Source organism: Dipodomys merriami, unplaced genomic scaffold (genome assembly GCF_024711535.1).
Source record: "Dipodomys merriami isolate MVZ:Mamm:240054 unplaced genomic scaffold, mDipMer1.0.p SCAF_660, whole genome shotgun sequence".
Classification (NCBI taxonomy): Eukaryota; Metazoa; Chordata; class Mammalia; order Rodentia; family Heteromyidae; genus Dipodomys; species Dipodomys merriami.
This window is the reverse complement of record NW_027206247.1, coordinates 92,723-108,214: the sequence shown is the minus strand read 5'-3', so window position 1 is coordinate 108,214 and position 15,492 is coordinate 92,723. Positions and strand designations below refer to the sequence as shown.

Here is a 15,492-nt window from a genome sequence, read left to right as displayed (position 1 = left end):
TTTTAATGTCACTATCATCTACTTGTCAAGTGTTATTTTGGTGAATATGATTTTTAAAAGTTTATTTGAAACGTTATATACTTTCAAGAGATTAAATGTAGGTTATCACTGGTTTGAGAATGACAACATTTTTAGACTACAGAACCAAGTTTTACTGAAGTACCAGTGTTTTGAAGTACTAAGGGTCTTCTCACTTAATGTTTTTCAAAATTATATTTGACCTCTAAGTCAAGTTTTCCTAGCCTTGGTAGAACAATTATGGATCTATCATTCCAGGAATTATTTTTTGTCCTAATTATGCTGGACTGAAATCTTTCATTCATCATTAAGAGAGGCGTATTAAAAATAATCTTGTGACATTTGTGATTTTGTTTACTCATATGGGCTGGTCATCTATAAATTGAAAGTTTGAACTACAGTACTTTCTCTCATATTTTGGGATCTCATCTTTCATTTTAAGTTGCTTTACATTTCACAATTGCTTACTGCTAATTCCTGCAAGGAATTGGGGCACTGAAATATTATAGAAAGTGAGAAATTGAGATGGGTCTTCAATTACTTTCTGTTAGCAATTGTTCTGTTGTGGTTAGGGTATCAATAGCAACTCTGCTTTAAAGTATTATTCCATTATCTCTACCTCAGTTTTTGGTAGAGTTAGACCTAAAACTTTACCATTTGTAAAAATACAGACTGGAGGCAAGAGGAAACACTTTGATTAAAACATTACCAATTTAAGGCCTAATATCGAGGAGAAACATATGGATTTCTCCAGGAGGTATGGAAATATTTGGTGAAAGAAAGTCAGTAGTGTAAGTTCCTGCCTGGTTGGATGGTAGACAGGCCAGGATATTAGGTAAACATGCATATGAACAATTTTTTCACATTCTTGGCTTTAGCTAGTTTTGAAATGATAGGTATAATAAACAATTATATTTTGATAAAATACCTTCTATTCTGAATAATTCGGTCTGCAGTGTTCATCTTTCTATGAACCCTTGTATCTAAGATTAGTTTTGTTCCAGTAAGACAATCTATGCTGTCAGGGTAAGATATTCTGGTTGGTCTGTTCCTACATGGAAGAAGGGTGAAGGGTAAGGAAGACATTTGTACCACTAAGACCTCATTTAGGAAATTTTAAGCTGCAGAAGTTTAGAAGTAGCTCTTAAGCAAGGCTTACTTTGAATCCATTAGCTCCACAAAGCTAAATCAGTTGATAAATAAGTACTTGAAAAGCCATCACCTTTGGACTTAGCTATAAAGGCTTCAAAATATGATCAAATTTAAAATGAAAACGACAAAAAAGCCATTGACAAAAAATTGCAAATGTGAGCAATCGACTAAACAATATAAGTTTTTGCCACTATACACAGAAATTTAGAGAAATAAGATCAATCGCATATTTAGGAACAATAAAGGTTCCTTGTTACAAATAGGCAACCAAGGATATATGCCTGTATAAAGATTGCATCATTAACTACTTAAATTAAGAGGATACTCCATGCTTCAGCAGCAGGTCTACCCAAATTACAAGAATACAGAAGTTAACATGGCACTTGCACAAGGATGGTATGAAAATTTGTGAAGTATTCCATATTTTTCATTCTTCAAATGCAGGAAATGAAAAACAGTTATTAAAAGATGTTTACAAAAATACAAGTGTAACAAAACCTGTAATTCATAGAATTACAGGTTAGTTTGACATCAGTGTATTAAATCTTCACCTTCGAAAGGCCCTTACATATCATAACCTTTACAAAACTTGAAATTAGATAACATTATCTTTTTATCCCAAAGAAATAAAATAATATAAGGACCTCGGAAGAAAGGAATCTTAAACTTTTTCTATATAGAATGTAATCTGAAAGGACACATTTATTAATGAACCTATATATTATAAAATAATATAGACTGCAAAGTATTATATCTAGAAGACAATGAAATAGATTATGAACTTTATAGAAACATAGATACTTTTTTTTCAGACAAGCACCAGGAATTTCTTTAATTTCTATACTATTCATTTCAACAGATAAGATAAAATTTAAAAAAATCGCAAACTCTGCAGAAATCATTATAGATGCATACAAACAACTCTTGAATACATTTTGACACCAAAGTCAGGCAATTCACGTGGAAGAATACCATGGAATCCATAAATTTTTAAATTAAGATATTACTGTTGTTTTGTATTATGAAAATATTTTGTAGGACCACAAAGGATGGACTTGCAATTTTGAAATTTATGAAATTTAACCAAACCATTACTACATAGGAGTACAATTTGTACAGCCTTCCACTACTTCAAAGAAGTAGTGATACATACTTATCCATTTGGCAATATCAGATGAGGTTTCTTCCAAGTTGTTTTTCAGACCCGGTTTGATATCATGATTCAAAAGAAGGAGGTACAGCATATCTTTGCTATTTCAATTCCCAGCAATAAAATTCAAGGGTGTCAAGAGGCCTTTAGTTTGGGGATTGGTATCTGCATCATGATGAAGGAAGACAGAAGCCATTCTGGTATTATTCCACATATAAGCAATGTGCAGGGGTGCCAAGCCATTCAGAATTACAGCATGAATATCTGCCTTGAGCTACCAACTCATGGACAATGTCTAAATGTCCACTCTAGGTTTCCTGATGAAGAGGGGTATACTTACCTCATCTCTAGTATTCATATGAGTGGCCTTTTTGGAATATAGTCTCGGTACTGTAGTAAGCCGATTAATTTCGGCATCCCAAAGAAGAAATTTGCATGGATTCTTCTCCATTATTTTCTTGCAATTGATACCTTTCTCACGTTTTCATCTTGTTCCTTGTCTTCATCAGAATTTCCTAACCAGAGATTTTGAGTACCAGTGGAAATGAAGTGTCCATGTATTTACCCAATAGTTCACGTTGGTTGAACTGGTCAGAAAAATCCGGTGAATTTTCTGCATATGTTTTCCACCATGATTTATTTTCTCTTTTTTCATTTTTACTATTTTAAATTATTCTAACTGGAGAGTAGTGAATTGATAGAGAACAGAGAAAGATTTTCCTCCATAATCAAATGCACAGACTGAAAATGAGGACCAGTGCTGTTTTCATATGCAGCTTATTCTAGAAAGGAGAAAATAGGAAACAATGCCTTCTATGTAAATGATTTGGGAAATACCAAGATATAGTGTAAGAGAACTTACTATTCAATATATGACCTTTAAGAGCTTTCTAATAGATCCATTATTTACTGGTAACCAACATTAGAAAAAAATGTATAGTGCAGTAGTAAAATAGAAGTCCTTTGTATGACTACCTAAATTCTTGTTTTTTTTTAAAGACACTTGTTTTCATCTTAAAAAGTAGGCCTATCTATTTTCTTCAGGTGATTTTGATGATTGAAGATGCATAATGAGAAGTCAAAATGTATTAGTAGTCCTTTGATATCAATTAAATTTCATTTTTTTTCTTCTTGGAGACTATAATTATCAAAGCAATAGTTCAGAACCAGCAAGCAATAGTGCAGCATCATGCTTAAAGTGAAAGTGGATCACCAGTAAGTAATACTCTATACCATTTTCCACAAAGTTATGTCACACATACAATCTGCCTGCCTTCTCTAGCTGCTTTGATAGCCTGGACCTTTTCTTACACTGTGCAGGAAAAGTGTGATTCAACTGATTTCAGTCAGATCGGTTCCTAGAATTATCAAAGATTTAGATTCTTTATAAAAGAAAATTAGGTGTGGGGCCTGAACTCTGGGCTTGGCCACCATCCTTGAGCTCTTCAAATCAAGGCAAGTGCTCTACCACTTGAGCCACAGAACCACTTCTGCGGTTCTGTTTATGTGGTGCTGATTTGGGAAATGGCAGAGCAGAAAGTGAAATAATGCAACCAAAAATATAAAAGGAAAATAAATTAGGATAATTATGGAGCAACTTATTGTCTATGAGAATCATGAAAGAGAGAGAGGAAGAGAGATCCAGATGTGGAATGACCTAGCTAGCCAAAATATCCATGCTTCTGATCCATTTACAAAGTAAACAATTTTATTTTTTATTTGTTAAAAGAGATTGAAATAGAATTTATGTATTTACTTGAAATTAGTAAACACATTTTAGTAGCCTACATAAAGAGACATAGCTTTGACCAAATTACAAATAAGAATCTTAATCCTTGGACTGGGTTGGTGGCTCAGTGGTAGAATGCTTTTCTTGCAACTTACTATAGTGCGGAGACTACTTTCCAAAAAGGCCAGTCATATGAATACTGAGGATGAGGATGAGTATACCCCTCTTCATCGGGAAGTCTAGAGTGGACACTTAGACTTTGTCAATGAATTGGTAGCTCAAGGCAGATATTCACGCAAATACTGTGAATGTCTGGACACCCCTGCACTGTGCTTATATGTGAAACATATTGCAAGAGTACACACACACAAACACACACATACATACACACACATATACACACATACAGACACATCATCAGATATCTACTTATGTATTTTTTGTGTATGGTCTTAAGAAGAAATTTACATTACTAACTTGAATTTCTGACAGAACAATATAATCACTATACATCTTGCTTCTATACTCTCAATATTAAATTGCTATTTAAGTATGTGCAATAGATAAGTATAGGAAAAAGTAGGAGCCACACTGGTGGCTCATGTCTTTATTCCAAGCTAATCAGAAAGACGAAATCTGATGATTGTGGTTTGAAACCAGAGCAAGAAAAAAGTCCATTAGATTCTGGTTTGAAAGTAACCAGCAAAAGCTAGAAATGGAGCTGTGGTACAAGCAATAAAATGATAGCCTTGAGAAAACTAAAACAAAACAAAAAAAACAAATTCTAGGACAGAGCTAGGCCCTGAGTTCAAGCTCTAGTATTAGTATTTAACTAATGAAGGAATGAATTAGTTAAATAATTACCTAAAATAAATTAAGTGGTCACAGGTGGAGGGGCAGATAAAATGTTACTACCATGGTGACTGGATTATGTATTATTTTGTAATAAGGCAAATTATCATTTGTCCTAATCGCTAATATTTTTTTTAACTTTTTTCTACAATAAACCCTGAATTTGGCATGTTTGTATATGTGTGTGTACGTGCACACATATGTGTGTTTATGTGTGTGTGTTTGCTGTTGCAATATTGCTTGCCAATATGAACAGGGTGAGGCTGAAAAGAGCTGTGTGCAATGTTTTTTATTTATCAGTGTTCTGTCCTGTCATTTCAATAAATTTTATTTGTTAAACAATAAAATCATCATAATCAAAGCATTTACAACATAAGTTAGATGAAAGAGATCATTTTCATTTCTTAATATATGTTAGGTAAAAAGATACACATATAATTAGGTAGTAAGTTATTGATGTAAGATGACTGTCAGTACAAAATATGTATTTGACTTCTTAAATTGGTTATATTTTTAAGAAATATTCATGGAGTGATTTTGACTGACTTGACCAAATAGGTATAACTCTCTGGTTATTTCTGTGAAACTCAACGTGGATAAACTCTTTCCGTATTTCAGTTGAAAATAACTTTCTTTGTAAGATCTTATCTATTCACACTAAGATAATAAACCCCGTATTTTTAAGGTTTGAATATCCCATCATAATCACTGAAAATCAGTATTGTAGCTATACTTGTTAGATATATATTTAAAAAAAAAACAAAATCATGTGTCATCTCCAGATTGTGGATGCATTTGAAGTTGTTTTGTACATACAAAGATTTCTTCATTAATAATTCTTTTGTGGGAGTAACTATCACAACTTTAACAAATAAGGCTTTTCTAATATCTTTTCCAATATAAATAAAACCCCAGAGAGAGTTTTGCAATTTCAGAAAAACATTTAAATATTTTAGTAATATTTTAGTTCTTTGATTATACAGCTAAAGACATTTCTGAAATAAATATTGTTAAGGTCTGAAAATGTAAGTGGCTATATAGGCTTTTTATGCATCATTTTACGAAAAGCCAGTTTTTATGAAACTAAAAGAAATAGAATAAATGAATGTAAGTGAATTGGGTAACTTAATTATTAGTATAATTTTGCTTTCTATTAGCACAGTCCTTTGAATGTACATGATGCAGTTAAATTATTTTTGTGTCACTGTGCTTCAGTTATTTTTAGAATCTTTGTAGTTATGAGTGAATTTGTAGTATAAATAAAGGTCTTTTAATATGATTAAGATTAATCTTGTGTTTTGTGTTCTACTCCCATGAAAATGAGTTATTTTCATTGAATCTTCAGTATCATAAGAAATTTTGAAAAAATTTGGTAGTATCGATATCTTTACTTTGGGGGGGAGGGGTCCGGTATTGGGGCCTGAACTCTGGGCACTGTCCCTCAGCTCTTTAGCTCAAGGCTAGCACTCTACCACTTAAGCCACAGAGTCACTTCCAGCTTTTTTCTTTTTGCTTGTGTGGTGCTAAGGAATCGAACCCAGGGCTTCATGCATATAAGGCAAGCGCTCTACCAATAAGCCACCTTCCAAGCCCTTCATTTCTTTTTAAACCAATAGTATTCGCAAGTTGGAGAGTCTTTAATTCATACTTAGGTCTTGGTGTCCATGACTTTTTATCCTCTCATTCCTAACATTAATGATAGGTCAGAATGCATTTTTGGGTATAGGAAAGGTAAAATATTTATCTGGGGTCAAAGGTGATTTTTATATCAGTCTTGCTTTAATAGCATTTTAAATTAGTACCTTTCTCTCAAAATGTTAGGTATAAAAAGCAATCAAAATACTTCGAATGGTAAACAACTTTGTTGAGCTGCAATGTGAAAATGATTGGTCCTTAAGACCTGCAGTCTGTTTCCATCAGGAATTGGGGAGGTCATTCTTTCAGTAAGACAGTGTTAAACAGGCATATGTTCTCCAGGCATTGCAGTGTTGAGTGAAGGGATAAAATATGATTTCTACTATTTTGAGCTAGAAATCAAGAATGTTATACTTTAGCAGTTCCTTTCACCAAGGAGGTCTGCATTGATTATTAACTTTGAGTTTTCATATTCCAGTTCCCTATTTTCTAACAAAGATAAAGTGAAATATTGTGAAAGTGAAAACAATAATTCTGGGAAATTTTCCTAGAATTTGTAGACTAAGTGCTGGTATTTTAGTCATAAAATAGAATGAGGTTAATTGATAAAGTGGGAGATGATCCTCAGGCTAACACTTACCATGTGTGCAATGTTGTACTTGTAATTCCAACTCTGAAGACTTCAATATTATCATCTGAGAATTAAAATGTAAGGAGTTCCACTTTATGCAATTATTGTGAGGATTAAATTATATACCATAGGTAAAGTACTTGGAAAAACAATCAATTAGCATTTGGCACATTCTACCTGTTATTTTATCATGTGATGAATTCTAACATTTTTACTGTGATTTAATATTCATTGCATTGATCACTTTTCTGTCACTATGAGGAAAATACCAGAAAGAAAATTTTTGAGGAGGAAAATATTATATTGACTCATGGTTTAAAGAACACAGTTTAAGATCAAATGTCTCCATTCTTTTTAATCATATTTTTATTATCTTAACTAGGTATACACGGGAATTTCCATTCATTAAATGAGTTTTTAAGTTTGGATCTTTATACAACTTTTCCCTACCCTTCCAAACCTCACCCCACTTAATTTTTTCTATTTTCATATTGAATATAATGTCTTCACTCTTACTCCATAACTCTCTTTTTTCCTTCCATTTGTCTTCCCCTCACATCTTCCAAGTGATAGTTTCCTGGTATTCATTTTGTTGGATTAAAAGTTCAATTTTATAAGATATTACACCTTTTAAATACTGCTGTGAAAAATGAAAGCTTTGGTTAATACTGTTGTTTAACTTGCATAAAATTCTGACTTCCGAATATGCGACAGTATATGGGTCCTTTGTGTGTCTGGTTCTGACTTCGTTTACTTAACATATTTTTAGATCTATCCATTTTTTTGCAAATAATGTAACAGTCCTCATAATGGATGCGTGCAATCCAATTGTGTATATATGAAACACTTTCTCCAACCATCCCCCCGCCAAAAGGCATCTTGGCTGTTTCCATAACTTGGCTGTGGTGAATACTGCAGTAATGAACAAGGTGGTGAAAATGATTTTACAATAACCTTTTGAAAGAATTCATCACTATCTTTCTGGGAGCAATCCACTAACCAGTTTTTCAGAATAAGCACATCCTTCCTTTCATCTCAATCACAACGTATTGCAAGTCCTCAAAAACACACTATCCCATACATGTCTCAATAAGCTAAAACCACACTATGCCCATATTCTTTCAATATATTTTTAATACATACATAAATTTAGTGAGAACCATCTATGTACTTTCCTGATGTGCAAATGAGAGGCATAACAAGAGTAAAAGTAAGAAATATGCATTTTAATTAGCTATTATCATATTTAAAATCTTTTTCAGCTCTAACTCATAGCCTCACTTACTATGATTTTAATCTTTATTTGATTACTTCATCTATCCCCTAAATTATAACAGGTGAATTAAATACAGACAAAAAGTGTGGTTTGATTTTGACATTCATGTGTGAAGATGCACAATATGGGCAAATAGATGGATTAGAATTAATAGAAATTACCCATTTTGTTAGAGATGGTTTTTCCAAACTGATTCATATTTCATTCAACAAAAAGAAACGTGTAAGAATTCCCTTTGTTTTGCTCTTTATTAACTTTTGTTTCCATTTTATTTTATAATGGATGCTGTCATATGTTTACTGTAGATACAAAAATATGTTAAACTATTTCTATGCGTATGTATTGATATATATACATAAATACATATATTACACAGGTTACAATGATAATTTTTAACTTCTGTAACTATACAATTTACTAAATTATTAAAAACATCGATGGCACATGCCGGGAATCCTGGTTACTTGGGAGGCTGAGACCTGATGAACATGGTTTAAAGCCATCCTGGGCATGAAAGTCCATGAACCTCTTATCTCCAAACAACCAACAGAAAATAAGAACTGGAACGGTGGCTTAAAGTAATAGAGTGGTAGCCTTGAGAGAAAAAGCTCAGGGTCATAACCCAGGCTCTTAATTCAAGAACTACAATCTGCACAAAAAAATCTATTTAATTTACACCTGTGTAAGTAGAGTATTTCCATCACCCAAATGCACATAAATGCTCATTTGCAAGGTAACTCTTTTTTGTGTGAAGTACCACTAAACATTATCACTAAAGTAGCATTGGAACGTGGGTTAATTCTATCTTTCTAATGGATTTTTCTCCACTCAAATACTCAAGTGTTACAATTATTCCAATTATTAAAATCATAGCTTTTTTCTTTAATATCCCTAATATTACAGTTTGAATTCAGTGTCTTCTGCCCCCTAAATGGGTGTTCTTACCACTTTGTCATGTGTCCAGCCCTAAATTATCCTGATAATTTTTCAGATAGAAACTGGCTTCCTACATGTGTATGATCTTGGCCTCAGTCCACTTTATGTTATTCTTCCTGGAATTTAGAATAACAAGTGCATGGTGTTATGTACAGATTTTTCTGTCTAGTCTGGGCCTTTGCCACTGTTCTCACAACAGTGCACTCCCATGTAGTCAGGATTTTCATAAGCTTGTCATAGCTGATTTTTTAAAAAAATCTTTGCATTTCCTGCAGGTTATTGAGTACTGAATTAATTTGTGTTTTCTTGTCTTGTTTTCTTTCATTTGAATGTATGTGTTGAGTTGTTCCTAACTTTACTTTTTGTTTCTTTCCCTGATGTTCTTACCTAAAGTGCTGAGAAACGAATTCTTCTTTCTCAAGATAGTCAGGGTGAACGTTATTTATTCCAAAGCAATTTCAGTAACATTTAAACAACTTCATATCTATGAATGCTATAAAAATGCTAAGCGCTGAGAAGGGTGTTTTTACTTTCACGGTAGTCTTTGCCATACACAGATCATGAAATATATGAAGATAATATAACTACAGATGCATGCCAGGAGGAGAAAGACCTATTATTAATTGTTTGACAGAGGCTTCCGTTCTAGTGAAAGAAATATATTATTTGATGCAGGATTTCTCAAAATCATATTGCTAGGAAGAACCTAAACAATCATCTAATACTGTAGGCTTGAGAGTGATGAATTGACTTCCTGAATAATTTACTTTTGGGTCAAATAAAAGCAAGCTTCCAAAAAGAGAGTAGATTTTAGAGAAACATGATGAATTTTATGTAAATAGGTCCTTAGCTGATTTTGATAATTTGTGAACTAATACAGGGAAATAAAGTACAGCAAGGTAAAAAAGAACTCCACATTGAAATACTCATTTGTGTGTGTGTGTGTTCATGCGCATGGGAGTATGCAAAAACACATGTGCATGTGCTCATGCATGCATTCATCATTCTTGAGGCTTGATAGTGCCTGGGAATTATTCCTCAGCTTCTGTGCCCAAGGATAGTGGTCTACCCCTTCAGCCACTTCTGTTTCTTTTGTTTGTTTGTTTAGATAATCGCTTGTATTTTCATGATTGGACTGGCTTTTAACAGTGGTCATGAGATTTCAGACTTCCGAGTAGCTAGTTAAGTGTATTCAGCCTCTGAGTAGCTAGTTAAAATTCTGCCTGTCCTCTATGCTTCACTGCTCTTTTATTCATTTCCTGAGGTAATCACAAGCCTAAGTCATATATATGTCTAATTGCTTTAAAAATACTGTTACTGCTTGGCACCATGGGCTCCCATTGATACTCTTAACTACTTAGGAGGCTTGAGAACAGAACCGAGGCCAAAAGTTTAGTGGAATTCCTTCTCAATCTATAGCTGGGTGCATTGGATCATTTCCACCATCCTTCACTATCTAGTTACTACGATTGAAAGGACTGTGGATCCAGGCCAATCAAGGTAACAGGCTGGACAAGTTGATGTTCATCTCAGATGCCATTGATGTTGGGAAGGCTAAAAGCACAGATCAGGTCCATGTTCTTGTGGCAAGGAAACCCCTATAATAAAATAAGCCACTGATATGATGCCGGCCTAGCAAGAAAAATATACCCCAAGTTGAAATACCCACAATTTCCCACAACCAAAATAAATATATACATGAATATTCAAAAACTTAGTACAATCTGTTCTTTGCTCTAATATCAGCGTTATCTGACTATCATATGATATGACAGAATAGTTTCTTCATTAAACTTATGATAATTTAGTAAGACCTAAAATATTCTTTCTCACTTATTAAGTGCAAATGAATGGCAAATTGCCTCATTTCTTACATATTGGACTACCACTATAAATTCATCTTATGATTATTAATAATAGTAATATATTCTGATTTGTTACTTTACTTTGTAACAGTTTTTAAACTTTTTGCTTTTCTGCTGAAGTTGAAGTATTTAAACAGTATCATCAAAGTATATTCCTTGGGTATTAAGGCAGTTTTTTACAAAGTTTTTAACCAATGGCTTCTAAGAATTCTTAATTGGTATATCATTTGGGTTATTTTTAATTTCAATTTAATTTTATTTTAATGGTAATGTACACAGGGTTTACAGTTACATAAATAAGGTAAAGTAATGAGTACATTTAATAGGGAAGGAACATTTTTATTTCTTCCATTGAATTTTGTACACTCAAAACAAGAACTACTGATGCTTTTGCTGTTGCTATTGATCCATGGGTACTTTTGCTTTCTTTGTTACTGCCTTTTTATTATAAAATTGATATACAGAGGGTTTACACTTAATTGAGTCAACTAAAGAGTACACTTCATTTTATTTTCTAAATTTCATATTTTGGGCTTAAATGATTTCTTTTGTTTCTTTAGGGTAATTCATTTTTTTCAGAGTTGTAGGATTAGTTAATTTATTTTTACATGATTTTTACACATGTACATTATTCAGACACATGTATTTTGCTTTTATAATATTTAACATGACTATTTAAAAATTGTTTTCTTAATTTTATATGGTTAATGATTTTAAATAAATTTATTTTCTTATAGTTATAACCATATTTGTCCAGGTAACAAATCCTTACTGTATTTTCAAGAAGCACATACTTTATTAAAAAAGGCTTCATTACTTGGCCACTTTTTGGAAATATTTTTACTTGAATTAAAAAAAAATTTGAGCTCGGCATTGTGATTTGTGGCATCAATTTTCTAGCTATGGTGGGAAGTGTAAATAGGGTTTGTAAATCGAGAGATACTGAGAAACTCTGTGACCTTACTATAAAAATATTCAGAATGAAGTGAATAGAGATATAGCCATCGCTACTGTTATATAGGGCACCTCGCTATCATATGCTAAATCTTGATTTAAAACACCAGTAACATCAATCTTTTGTCAAAATAAAAGGATATTTGTTTCAAAATGCTTATTATTTAAACTTATTTGCAAATATTCTCATGTCTTCTATTAATTTTCAATTTACTTAATCTATTAAAATCAAAGTATATTGTGACTATTTTATTTCTACTAATGTTTTAAATAGTATGAGTAATACTATGATTTCATATATTAACATACTTTTACTATTTGTGATAATTTCCTCCGTTTAATATGATAATATGAATATTCCAAATGTATGTATGTGGTGTGTATGTGTGTGTTTATGTGGTTTTTGTGTGTGTTTGCTTTGTGTGTCCTTTGTAATGTTTGGGAGATCACACCATTGCATCACACATGCTAGGCCAATGTTGTACCACTGAGCTAGACTGCCTAGTTATAATCCAAATAGTGTTTAAAATCATGACTTTGAAAATTTCATTCCTAGTATGTTTTTTCAAAATTACATATGATAAAATGTGATCCATATTCTATCCACGCTAGCAATTTTTATTGTTATTTAGAATATTCCCACTACCTTTCCACTTCCAAAGTCTTGTGTTTGTTATTGATAAATGTTTTACTTTGCTTCTTTTCTCTCTTCATTCTTTTTCCCTTTAGAGTTTAGCTATTCTTTTTCTTATTTCTTTGGGAATTAATTATCATATTCCTATTAAATTTCGTTACATTGTAACAGGTATATACAATGCTTTATTGTCTATTTTCTTTTTTTCCCATTTTCACTGACTTTTGGTCCAAACTATTAGATGCATTAAAAAGAAACTTGACTCAGGACACTTTACTTTTCTCCTTCTCTTCTCTGAAGTCATTTTGTTTTTTGAAAAACAATAGCAATAACATATAGCTCCTATGTGGTCCATCATTCTTTCCCCTCTCACTCTCCTCTGTTTTACAGCTCAAGTTGTTATCATTCAGATTGATGATGCTACAGCATTATCTAAATCTTAACTCATTCCTAAATTAATTTTAGTTGTTTCCAGTATTCACTAAAGACATTTCTCTATGTATAATATCTGGGGTCTTGTGTTTTTACAAGGTACAACATATAAGTGACTATCAAACATCTACATATCTCCGTAGAATATTGGTCCACCTGCTCAATAAACTCGTATGTAAATTCAAGGAATACAGGTCAGTCAGAACAATCTTGTAAAATGGTGTAGCTTCAGCCTTCATACTAACTTTGAATCTTATTACCATGTGTAGTAGTGAAGACTAAATAGTTCTACTATAAGAGCAGATACATAGAAGAATGTAACAGATTTGTCAAAAATAAATTCTTAGTTTTATGATCAATAGATTTTGAAAACTATCCTATGACTTTATGAAATAAAAATAAAATCTTAAATGGGTGTACTGACACTATTGTCTCTCGAGATTTAAAGAATGATCTTAGACTACTACCTCAATCCTTTTTTGTTTTGTTTTGGTTTTTTTGACATTCATGGGGCTTGAACTCTGGTCTTAAGCGCTGTCTGTGTGCTCTTCCACTCAATGTGAGTGCCCTACCGCTTGAGTTACAGCACCAGATCTGGTTTTCTAGAGGTTTATTGGATATAAGAGTCTCATGGACGTTCCTGCCCGGCCTGGCTTTAAACTGTGATCCTCAGATCCCAGATCCCTCAATATCTAGGGTTACAGATATGAGCCTCTGCCACCTGTCCTACCTCTATCCTTATACAAAAATTTAAAATAAAAAGTGATTATCAAACTAAATGTGAGATGTGAAAACCTATAATACATAAATGTAAAAGGTTTCTAAAATTTTGACATGGAATGCATTAGTGGCTAAAGAAAAGCAAGAATAAACTGGATTATATCAAGTGATAGCTTTTCATAATTCAAAGGACACTATAACCGAAGTGAAAATGTATCCAACAGATACAGGAAACATATTTGTTAATGCTACAATGTTAATGCTACAATATTTCTGAATCTTAAGTATATTTATATCTTCTAATTCTATATAAAATTTTCCCGAATAGGGTATTTCTTTAAAGAACATATGTAAATTAATAGTCAATAGGAGGAGCAAATGAAATAAGTTCCTCTTTAGTATCTAAGAATAAATGAAAAGAAAACTCACTAGTATGACCATAAAATAAAAAGATTACACAAAATATAGTAGTAGAATTGTGGAGAAATTGATATACTCCACATAGCAAATCAACTTGTACAATACTACAATCATTATATCAAGCAAGTTTTCAAAAGGTCAAAGAGAATTTATAGGATATAATTATTACACTTTTATGTATATATTAAAGAGAAGTAAAAAACTTGTTTGGACAGGGAATGTAGCTCATTGACAGTACACTTGAATAATATGTGATAGAACATGGAAATAATCCCCAAAAACAAATTTGAAAAGATACACTATAGAGGATGTACGCTGGACAAATTCCTGTAAGTGAATTTTATATCTATTTTAATGTCTGTTCTAAAATTTACGGCATTTCTATTTGAAGAAATGCAAGTTTGTAAAAATTAAGCTTGGAAAACCTATTATTATTTTTTTTGAAGTTTGACTTTTCTTTTTTTAATTTAATTTAATTTTATTTGTGAACATACTGTACAGAGGGGTTACAATTACATGGGCAGGATAATGCGTACATTTCTTACCAAGCATTGCACCCTCCTCCTTTGGTTTACCCTTCACATCCCTTCCCAGCCTCCCTCCTCCCCCCCAATCCCAATCCTTCTCCTTCCCCCCCCCCCCCGCACCGACGTTGTAACGCTCTGGAAAACCTATTATTGTACAATTTACTTCCAAAACACTAAAATGTATACAATAAAAGGAGATTATATATTGCATGTGAACTTCATGTCAGCAAAAAGGAAAACTATTGTTAAAAAATACTTCACACAAATTGCAGAATACCTAAAAAGATGTTTTCATTGTTGGCTAAAAATTCTTTGTAAACTACAGCGTTTAAAACAAAGATGTGATTTCTGCGTTTTTTGAGTTTTTCGGTCGTTTTTTTTTGAGTTTATACAGAGATAACTCAATCAAAAATTGTATGTGATAACTGTAATATCTAGGAATTATGCATCACTTATAAGTAATTGATAACCTTTTCTGGAAGAAACTTTTAGCAAATGACAGATGACCTAAATCTATGTATCTGCATTCTAAGAAAGTCATATGTTACTTCTTCAATCCAA

At 32.4% G+C, this 15,492-nt stretch overlaps 1 pseudogene; it reads left to right on the top strand.

The window, feature by feature from the left end:
* The first annotated feature begins 1,498 nt into the window (after window positions 1–1,498).
* On the top strand, window positions 1,499–1,598 carry LOC138815716 (U6 spliceosomal RNA; annotated as a pseudogene).
* The last annotated feature ends 13,894 nt before the right edge of the window (window positions 1,599–15,492 follow it).